The sequence below is a fragment of the Siphateles boraxobius genome, unplaced genomic scaffold (assembly GCF_051911475.1).
Source record: "Siphateles boraxobius isolate OS27281-9 unplaced genomic scaffold, OSU_SipBor_1 22, whole genome shotgun sequence".
Lineage (NCBI taxonomy): Eukaryota > Metazoa > Chordata > Actinopteri > Cypriniformes > Leuciscidae > Siphateles > Siphateles boraxobius.
The window spans coordinates 1,857,768-1,869,327 of NW_027508833.1; the positions used below are offsets into that span (position 1 = coordinate 1,857,768).

Sequence of the window (11,560 nt, forward strand, 5' to 3'; positions counted from 1 at the left end):
ATAACTCGCAATTCTGAGGATTTTTTTTTTTTTTACCCCCAGAATTGGAATTTTCTGGAATTGGAATGAAACTTATAACTCGCGAAAAAGACAGAATTGTGCAGATAAAAAGTCGCACATTGTTTTATTCCGTGGCAGAAACAAGCTGTGTTCAGCAGAAGAAAGAAAATTCATACAGGTTTGGAAAAATTTGAGGATGAGCAAATCAGAATGGTCATTTTTTGGGTGAACTATCCCTTTAAAGGGTTTAAATGGTAATAATGAGCTAAAACCAGTTTGTCACTGGTTTAGGCAAATAACACTATCCAACCGCATTTGTTTCACATATTTTAATGACATGATACAGTAGCATAAATGGTTTTAAATACACTAATGCCACAACTTTAGTTTAATGCTCCACAATGCTTGTCCTTCAACACGAAGGGATGGTTTTTGGAAGCAGAGATCCATGCTGCATTAATGGGTAGATCTAGTGTTAACATCACGGTCTGCCTGGGAGTCTCCTGGGTGGAGTGCTTTGTGGATTACAGACTGGGTAGAACACCTGATCTAGATTAGTGGTCCAATGATTTCTTGAAATTTTATTTGCAGGTTTCCCTGGCAACTACCAGTCTGAAACAGAACAGAGCCACAATGTGAACATTCCAGGCCTAGAGGGAATACGAAACTCAGAGGATAGAAAATGAATTCGTGCTAGAATATTTCCACTGATTAAGCCAATCATATTACTGTGAAGTAGGAAACATGGCATGGCCTTGGTTTGCATATTGTACATAATCTCCCAAGACTTGCTCAAACAGAATTATTCTCCAAGCAAAATCACAGCTGAGATTCAAACATCTGCAAATGCAGCTCATTTACAGTTTCTTGCTTTCTTCACTATAATACAAAGATGAGCAACTCCTTAACCCTTGTGCGTCAATTTAAAAAAAGTTACTCTGAGGTCCTTAGAGGGCAACAAGGGCAAAACAACGTTTCTGTTTTGAAGTCCATCAAAGTGCTTCCATCCATGATAAAAGTAATCCACACGGCTTCGGGGGGTTAATAAAGGCCTTCTGAAGTGATGAGTTTGTGAATAAGAAAAATATCCATATTTAAAACTTTATCGACTAAAATAACTAGCTTCCTGCAGACGCCCTACTCAAGTCGACTGACGCCAAAAGAGTAACACTTGTAAGACGCGATGTATGGCGTAGGATGTAAGAGTAACGTAAGCTTTGACGCATCTCGCAGTTCAAACCAACAGAGCTGGGCAACAAACTCAAGCTCCTCCCACATTTCTCTTTCAAATATTCTCGTTTTAGACTTATAATTCGTGAATGGTGTTTTGTTTTGCTCTATCCTCTGCGCTTCCGCGTTTGTCATTCGTCAGGTCAAGTGTTACTCTATCGCCGTAAATCGATTTTTAGGCCGTCAGTTGGAAGCTAGTTATGTTAGCCGATAAAGTTTTAAATATGGATATTTTTCTTACATGAACGCATCGCCTCACTCCAGAAGGCCTATATTAACCCCCCGGAGCCGTTTGGAGGACTTTATAATGGATGGAGGCACTTTAATAGACTTTCACTGCCATTATACAGCTTGGAAGAGCCAGGATATTTTTTTTATATAACTCTGATTGTTTTCGTCTGAAAAAAGAATGTCATATACACCTAGGATCATTTTCGTTTTTGGGTAAACTATCTCTTTACGGTCTTGATTGTAACTAGTTTGTGTTAGTGTAAAATAGATTTCTTAAAGGAAACGAGGGTGAAATAGTATAATTACAACAAAAGTGCACACCTCTGCAATTTTATGCAAATATATGTCCAAATGTATGCCATTGGCATTAACACAGAAAAAATTACAATAAAACAAACCTGAAAAGGCAAAAAAAAATTGTGCTATTCAGTCATTTTTTATTTAAAATTGTAAGTTTTTTATTTTTATTTTACTTAATCAGAATGGTAAAAAAAACTTGATAAAGGGTTTGGCACTTTCTGTGTGAAAACAAACACATTCAAGAAACATGGACATGATTTGAAAAGGTTAAATAGTCCTGAAAAAAATAGTCACACTTGTAAGCTATTGTTCGTGGTCAAATTTAATGTAGTGGAAACTATACTGCGGCCAAACAAAATCTTACTGAAAGCTTATTTTTTGAGACATCAACCTCAAATATTGAACACAGCTTGTTTAGATTGATATCTTTAATTTTCTACATTCAAAACATTGAATGTACAGTTGTATAACTTTTTTAAAAACTTTTTTCACTTCATCAATAATCTTTCACGTGTCATCTTTAAACTGGCCAAACTTAAATGTGTGATCCAAAGCATTGTGAACTCAAAAGGGGGAATACATGGATTATAATTACTGCATACCTTAAATATAATTTAGTACCTTAAAATCCCCTAAGAATACAAAATATTAAATAAAAAATATTATTGAACAAAAACATAGTACAATCATTTCATTGTAATTAAAATGAATATTAGGTCATTTTTGACTGATGCGGACAGTAGCCTACCAGAAGGTTAAGGACACACAAGGGTACACAGACAACATATTATAGCAAAATTATAAAATAATATTGAAGAGTTCATTCTTTTTTTGAGGATTATTTATATGGCAAACACAGAGAGCAGCATATCTTCATAAATCACTAGGAGAGTTGAGAACAATGAATGCTGTGTGAAAGACTCAAATTCTAGCTAGGCAACTTCACATTCATTTTCTTGTTTATGTGTTTGTGAATGGAGAAATCCTACGGCCTCGTCTTCAACTGACTCAGAGTTGTTATTTACTTATATTTCCACTAACTGCTGTCTATAACCAAGAGGACAGGACCTATTTCAGCAAGCAGGAATGTGATGTATGCAAGCATTCCTTACAATATCAAGCCCTTCCCCTGTTACCGAAGAATGTTCTCCGTTTATAACGCTAACAAGGACTGTTTATGGTAGCAGGGTGTCTTAAAAAACTGGTTTTTATTTACCCATACACAAACACAAGCTGTGGCTTTGACCGTGGTTCTGAGAGAGTTATTACTACAAGAATCGGTTCCTGCTACAATGGAAGGAAATGCGTCACAAACGCGTGGCTGACTCAAAACAAAGAGCGACAAAACGAAGCGATGGCCACTTAAAAACAGAGGGAGTTGGAAAGCAGGAGCGTATAGTGGAAGAACTTAACGAATGGAGAAGAAATAGGAGAGGTGGGGGGACTTTAAAGAAGGACAGAAAGATTTATATTGCGCAAGGGTCTTCCCGTAAACCTTGGGTGTTTGGCCAAGGCAAATATGACCCATCACAGTGAGCACTTATTCCGAGAGGGCAGTAGAGGAAAGATGCAGAGGTATATCTGACATTTTGAACATCTTTTACACCTCTTGTTTTGATCAGGTGTCGCTTTCCGAGGGCTTTGCATCACACAAACTTCTGAATGGACTAAGAGTCTGGAAATAAAAAAAGTTGATAATGACAGGCGCTGTTCGTTTCGGAACGGCAGTGGGCTTGCTCTGTCAGATTTAGAAAAAGTATGAATGGGCATAGAGAGGAGGAGCAAGCTCCTGGAATGCTGATGTGTTTATTTAGAGCACGAGTGGACCAGCGCTCAATGTCTGAGCTGATAAGGTTCCTGTAAACCTTTCTGCATCTCCTCAATGTGTCTGAGTGCTAGACACCGAATGTCACACTACTTAAATAGGACAAATACACTCAGTCTATACTACAACGAACCTCACTGATAAAAAAGAAAGGGTCGACTGAGAATTTGTGAGCTTTTACAAAATTGTAATACTGGTTTACTGGCAAACATATGAGGAAACTTTTGGTAAACATTGCCATAGAATGGAATGAACTTAATTGTTCGAGTTAAATTTGTTTCATATTAACTGCGATTGTCCTTTCATGAGGAGGAGTGGGGGGAAAAGGTGTTTAAAATGTAGATGTGCTTGATGTATTTAAGCATTTGGGTAAGAGAAGCAGTGCTGCATTGTCATTATAGGCAATACTCAACAAATGTTAATAAAGAGTTACTTCATTAAATCCCATCTTTTTGCTAGAAGATTTAGTTCCTGATATGTAAACTATGGTTTATCATATGTTTTATCAGTAAAACAATGAGTAAAAAACTGAATTAAAGAATTGAAATGAATTTCAGCTGCTCTTAAAGTTTTCCTTTTGAGAAAATCAAGCTTTTAATGTTGTTTATTTGTCTATGTGGTGTTTTTAATGTGCTTTAAGACAAATCATGAGCAAATTCATAAGTCAACACCATTGCTGAGTATTTTCTCTTTAAAACTGCAGTAAACCAAAGATAGTCTCAAAAACAGTTTGAAATCGCTGGTGTTTCTGACGTCACAAACTACCTTGTAACAGATCAGATCAGTGAGCTGGTGTGAGTGAGTGGAGGCGGGGCTCATTTGCATATTCATAGAACCGTATACTAAATGAGGCAAGGCTATCAAGTTACATTCAAGTTATTTTAAGGCATGACGAATTTTCTTAAAGACAAAAACGTTTAAATATGTCATTTTGGTGATTATTATTATATTATTGACACGGGGACTTTAAGCAGGCTTTGTGTCTGCTCTAAATAAAGACTCAATGGCACATAAAACATGTACTAAATACATAATGCCATCACTAACGCATCTCTACCACTAGTATGAGAAGTGAATCTTATGCAGCCTAAAACGTTTGGCCCAGTCATGACAGAATATATATTTTACAATCTGACATTTTATAGAAAGGAGTTAACAAGTTCAAAGTTATACCATTTGCCTAGAAATGGGTAGCATAAGCTATTACTATCCTGAGATTTTATCAGTGATGGAAGCTGTAGATCAGCATCTAGGATTGAAACTCTCAGGTTTTTTTCAGTGTATTTCAGGATTTCCTTACTCGGATCCTTACTCGGAGTCGGATGTGAACTTTGCATGGTACTTTATGAAATAACCCAAGTTGTGGTGCGGTAAAATGCATCATGAAGAGATGATGCAATATATAACTGATCATATCGTCTCATTTTCCAATATGTCTTGCATCATCACAGCATCGCATGATGTAAAGGCCTGCTGTCAATCCTGAAGAGAACGATCAATGCTGATTCGTTCTCGACACGAATGACCTGTCGGTACACGAGTTGAACTTCACCTGTCTCCACCTGCCCTTGTATAACGCACAAGATTAAGCATATAAAGAACAGGAGAGGTGAGACAGACAAAGCAAGTGACATTCTTTCCACCTCACAGAAATGGAAACAGACGATACATTGAGTGTTACCATGACCCTGTCCAGTTTCCTATAGCACGAAGATTCATTCCCTCCATATATCCAGCTATACACATGTCTTCTGGATAGGAAGGAGAATCCTCTGGAGGCAGAGCTCCTCTGTGGGGTTTACTCCTTTGGAGCATCCATTCTGTCCGGTTGAATGAAAGCGTAATGTGAGTGTGGAAAAGTGGAAAATGTAATTAAGCAGCTAAAGGGGGTTTCAGGCGCTGGGCACGAGCCTCCCTCACTCCTCCGTTCGCTGTCCTCTCTGGGTCTCTGCCCAGTGTTTGTGAAGCCCTGCAGGACCACTGAGGTCAAGGGCGCATGCAGTTTACAGCATATTTGGGAAGCATTTAACTTTTGCAACAAAAACTAATTAAAAGGGTGTTTTTTTGGTCTAGCGCACTACAGACATTCGTTTATAGCATGCGATATGCTGTGAGTTTCAGTGTTTTTATGCCATTTCATGGGTTTTACAAGATCTTGACCTAAAAAGTATGCAGCTCTTGAAATAACATTTATTTCCATCCGTTTTTGGTCAAGATCTTGTATTGCCAATGCAAGAGTCCAGCACTCTGTAAAGTCTCCTCCAGCACATCCCAAAGACTTGCAATGAATAAAAGCTCTGGACTCAAAGATGGCGATTCATGTGTGGAAATGATTCTTCATTCTGCTCACAACCATTCTTTCACAGTTTGAGCCTGATGAATCTTGACGTTGTCATCCTGGAATATGGCCATTATGTGTCTTCCTACATGGTTGTTTAAGAAATGAAAAGCTACACACTTCATCAATTAGGGTTAGAAGAACTGTTGCCAAACATATAACTAGAAACATAATAATCCCTGCAATTATGATCCAATCATCGACTCTTAAGGATTCTCTCTTAAACTCTTTTTTTTTTTTTGGTTGGCCTGTGTATAATTAAATACAATAAACAATTTTCACAGTGTATTATGTATAGAGCTACAACAAGCTTAAAAAACACCAGCTTATTTTTAAACATCTTATGTAAAATTCTTAAATTGTAAACTGAATTTTTGTTTGTAAATATAGCAAAAGGTTTCTAGACTATAGATGTTTTCTTCCAGGAAACAAAAGCTTACAAAACAACAAAAGGGATTATCATTTTCACACAACTTATGTGAAAGCTTTATATATTTTGAACTTACTGCATTTGGCTATTTTAAACCAGGCAACCTTTTTGTCATGAAGTGCCATTTTTAAGTTTCCTTGTTAATCACTGTTCCATAACCATATTTTAAAATTTCATAATGGCTAAATTGAAAGATTTACACATTATACAGTAAACCCGTAACCAAACTTGATCAATCACAAACTTGCTTATTTGATTAATAACATAGAAATAGTGCATGAAGCAATTTTCCATTTTTTTAAAATGTCAAAATCCTACAAGTTTGTTTGTTTTCAGGTTTAAATGAGACTTAACTGACTTGCCAGATTTCCTGTGTGACACTACTGAACTCTACGTGTGTACAGAGTTTGCACATCACCGACTCTATAAATAGCTCAATATCTTAGAAATGTATCGCAGAAACTCTTTCCTTTTTATCTCAAAGCTAAGCGCAACAAATCCAGCAGAACATAGTTTAAGCTGTCAGTCAAACTGTCTTAACTTGTGTGATACATTAACTGTCATGATCTGTGCACTTTCATGGACATTTAATTCTCACACTTTACTATTAATATCCTAACTTAATAAAACAAGCTGTGTTCCTATGAGGAGAGATTACCTTAAAATGTAGATCTGTATGCAGGTACGAGATCCTTTATCTAAATGATATACGTACACCTCTCTTGCTTTTGCCAGCGATTAACCCTATTGGTATGCATTCCTTAGGTTGCGATCCGTTTTAAAGTATCTGACTTAGTTATTGAATCAATATAGGTGCAGCAACAGCTAGGAATGCATCTCCTTCAAGTCAGAACTATCGGTTTTATGATATGTACACACAAATGATTGATCTTGATTTGAGTTCTGTTCTAATTATGCAGCAGAAATAAACAAATGTCTGGAGTTTCTTGTAAATATTCTCTTAGAGTAGGTAGAGGACTGTAGGGTTCACAAAACACCTAGAAATTATTCCTGCCTTTTGATCTGCAGTGTGCACCTGTCCGTGCGACTCTAACTTGTGTTCATCACTCCGTCTGACAGGCCATCAGAGCGCATCTCTCAGCCTGACAGCGGTCAGCACTCGATCCAGCCTGACAGTTGACCAGGTACTGCCGCCAGCAGGAGAGGAGAGGAGGACGAGCGCAAGGAACGTGGACGGGGAGGGAAAAGTAGTTTCGAGATGTCTGAGCAAAATGAGATAATTCATCTCAAAAGGAGTCGGTAACCAAACTGATGATGTTCCTACTATATGTGACTCTGGATGACAAAACCAGTCATATGGGTCATTTTTTTGAAATTGAGATTTATGCATCACACGAAAGCTGAATAAATATGCTTTCCATTAATGTATGGTTTGTTAGGATGGGACAATATTTGGCCGAGATACGACTATTGAACATCTGGAATCTGAGGGTGCAAAAAAATTGAAACATTGAGAAAATCGCCTTTAAAGTTGTCCATTTATGTTCGCGATTGTGCTGCATTCTTTCACAAAAATAAATGTTTTATACATTTACGTTAGGAAATTTACAAAATATCTTCATGGAATATCTTCATCCTAATGATTTTTGGCATAAAAGAAAAATTGATAATTTTGACCCATACAATGTATTGTTGGCTATTCCCACAAATATACCCGTGCTACTTAAGACTGGTTTTGTGATCCAGGGTCACATATGGAAGTCAATGGGGTACATCGACTGTCTGGTTACCCACATTCTTCAAAATATCTTCCTTTGTGTTCAGCAGATGAAAGGAATTCATACATGTTTGAAACAACTTGAGGGTGAGTAAATGATTTGAACTGTATTGAAGTGTATTGAAGTGAACTGTTCCTTTAAAGTGCGGTCACATCGGTCACACACTGTTAATCTAGAGTAGTGATGTACAGACGAAAACAGAGACCATATTGGAACAAAGCAGCTTTCTGTTGGTCGACCATCTTGAAAAAGAGCAAAATCTGCATAGTCGACAGATCAATGGCTAATTTGACCCTACATTTAAGGGGCTTTCGCACCAGGTGTTGTGACTCAGTTATATGAACTAGTCACCAGGGCGGTCCCCAGTAAACTAAATGTTCCCCTAGGGCCGGTTTCCTGGGTGCATTCACACCAAGTAACGTAAGCTGACCAAAATTGACGGCATTTAAGTGCAGCATTCAACAACGTCCACAAAATGGAGGATGAAGGACGCTGTGATTGGAGCCGTGTTTTTGTTGTGTCGTGGGTTTCGTGATAACAGATGGAATGTAGACGTATATGTTATAATAATAATAATAATACGTTATATTTATATAGCGCTTTTCTAGGTACTCAAATCGCTTTATGAGATTGAAAGAGCAAAAAGGAGGGCTAAGAAACAGGCCTGGTTTCACAGACAGGGTTTAAGATTAAGCCAAAGTTGCAAGACAAAGTTTTATAAGACAGCAAGTTGCTGTCAGTTAAAATATCTCAAAAGTGCCTTGACCAGTAAGACTTGTCTGTGAAACTGGCCAACAATCTCCTATGACAACTTGCAGACAAAGGCGACAGTAAATGCAGTTAACATTAGCTTTCTGCATATTTTTGTCTTATCGCTGTTTTCCATGTTCATGGAGTTAGTTCATGTAAATTGTGTTTACACAGCTTTTTCAAAATGGCAGGTGTCTGTGTTTTTTATATGGCATCTGTCACTCATAGTTGGGTTAGACCCTACTCTGAAGTAGGGGATAATTTTGTCCCTCCAAAAGGTTTCTTTGTAACTAAAATCGGTCCCAGTTCCTGAGGTGTGAACATGCCAAAAAGCGGGAACTTCCGCCAATAGTTACAGGAACTATTAAAAAAAATTCCTCCGGTGCAAAAGCCCCTTTTAGTCGCTGACAAATGCTCCATTCCAATTGGAATGTCAGTCCCTTTAATTCCATGTTAAATTGGGGAAAGCCAATAGCTCTGTGCCAGGGCTGAAGCACCTGAGGCGTTTGCTTCTTCAAATCCATGACACGTCTAAATCGAACACTTACAATTTGCAGCCCAGAGATGGGAGAAAATCTGCATTCATCTTGTCATCCCCCATCATAACCAAAGAAAATGGAAATAAATAAATAAACCGAGCCCCAAAAATGTGAGGGGGAGACGACAGCAGAAAGCAGCCCGAGCTCGAGCCAGAAACAGAGCGTGTTTGATCCGCTTAGCATGGCTCTCTCCTGCCTTTTGATGCATGGCTAGGAGGAGAGTAATTAGCAATTAACAATCAGGGCTTAACGAGTGGAAGTTATTATCATGCGAGGGTGAAAACATATCTAGCACGTTAACAAAGCAAAGCGAAAATACTGTAATTCTCTCATTTCCATGACATCTCGGAGGCCATTTTTTCCCCACTGCAACAGATCAAACAGGATCCAACAAAAGGCCTCAAATCTCCCCCACTCTTCCAAATTAGCTAAGCCTCTCAGCTCCATCATCCCAAACATGGCTCGCGTCAACAAGCCCAGCCGTTCACGAGTGCCGCCACAATCCTCAATCCCTCACTGGAAGAAGACGACGACGACGAGGGGAAAAACTCCCACTAATGTCACTCTGAATTTGCAGACATCAGGACACAAAGTATCCCAGAGTTACCAGAAAGGGAAACTTTGTCTCCCGTTTTCCCCTGTCTCAAATGTTTGTTTTCAGTGACTTTGTTTTAATGATGTGTTGCCGTTTGTTTTTCAGAGGAATGCATGAAATAACGGTGATTGTGTATGAAATGGCCAGGCCTGACAGCTTGGGGAACTCCGCAGTGGTAAACAGGCAAAGGCCTGACCGCGTTTCCCTCAGCCTCGCTCTGACATATTCAGGCCTTCGTAATGTTCCTTATTTCGCTCCGATTACCGCTCATGTTCGCCGCTGCCCTGTCTTATAGCGTCTTCAGGGAGTGAGGTGATCTAAGATGGCAAATGGGATTTTTTGATGTCTTATTGTGGACATCAAAACACTATCTAATGTTGGAGTTTGCATTGCAGAGGAAAGCTGTTTTGGGAGGGTCCGAATGTCTGGACATGTCCCGCCTCTCTTTTGATGGTTTCTGGAGAAAGGTTTAGAATGAGGCAGAGTCAGAGTGCTGTCACATCCACTATTGGAGATAAGACCTAGAGATGTTAGCACATAGAGGACACTGGCTCTCAGTAACAATTAGCTTGTTTTCTTAAAGGGTTAGTTCACCCCAAAATGAAAATTCTGTCAGTATTTACTCTCCCTCATGTTGTTCCAACCCCGTAAGACCTTCGTTCATCTTCCGAACACAAACTAAGATATTTTTGATTAAATCTGAGAGCTGGATCATTCCTCCATAGGCTTCTAAGGGATTGAAACTTGTTCCTCGAAAAGTTATTAAAGACATCGTTAAAATAGTCCAAGTGACTACAGTGGCTCAATCTTAAGTTTATCAAGCGACGAGAATACTTTTTGTGCGCAAAACCCCCCAAAAATATCGACTTTATTTCAATTTTTCATTCCCTTCTCTGTAGGCCTCGAGTCAGTTCACTAGTGTAACAGCGTAGTGTTTCTGTGTTGTACGTCACACGTAGGCTCACTATTGGTCGACGCTGGTCATGTGTGTGATGCATGGAACAACATGAGGGACAGGTATTACAGACAGAATTTTCATTTTTGGGTGAACTATCCCTTTAAGGCTCTTATGGTTTCAAACGCTTAGTCTGTCACATGTTGAATTAATTACATTCAAGTCTGGAGAAACTTCTCTAATTTGCTTCTTATAGACGGCTAAAAGGGAATCATTTTTGTTGGTTTTTATCTCCCAAATAATCACCATTAGTACAGTATATTGGGAAAAACAACTCTCCTCCAGGTATTCATGTTGAAACATCAAACACGATTGCGGCTGGGACTCCTCTAAACCCGTTTAGAAATATGTATAAACTGAGATTAACAGATGGTTTGAAGTCATTTTAAAATAGCCTGTACTTAAAGACACAACTGAAACTGTCAGTAGCAATTCCTTCAAAGGTTAACTTACCCGCTTGGAATGACAATACCGTTGCAATTGATGAATCTGAGCATCATTTAGATTGCCAAGCTTTTTATTTTCTGTGGCCAGCTGCCATCAAGATGGTTTAAATAAGGCAGGATTAGTGGATTTGGGGAATTAGCAGCAAAGTTGGCAGGCAAGACCCCGGCACTAAAAGTGGAGA

The 11,560-nt window shown here is 38.6% G+C and overlaps 1 protein-coding gene across 1 annotated transcript in view; it reads right to left on the bottom strand.

Moving 5' to 3' along the window:
• Positions 1-11,385: 11,385 nt before the first annotated feature.
• babam2 (BRISC and BRCA1 A complex member 2) overlaps positions 11,386-11,560 on the bottom strand; it is a 112,761-nt gene continuing 112,586 nt past the window's right edge. The window contains exon 13 of the transcript XR_013206574.1: positions 11,386-11,547. The gene's annotated coding sequence lies outside the window, so the exon portion shown is untranslated. The remainder of the gene's footprint in view (positions 11,548-11,560) is intronic.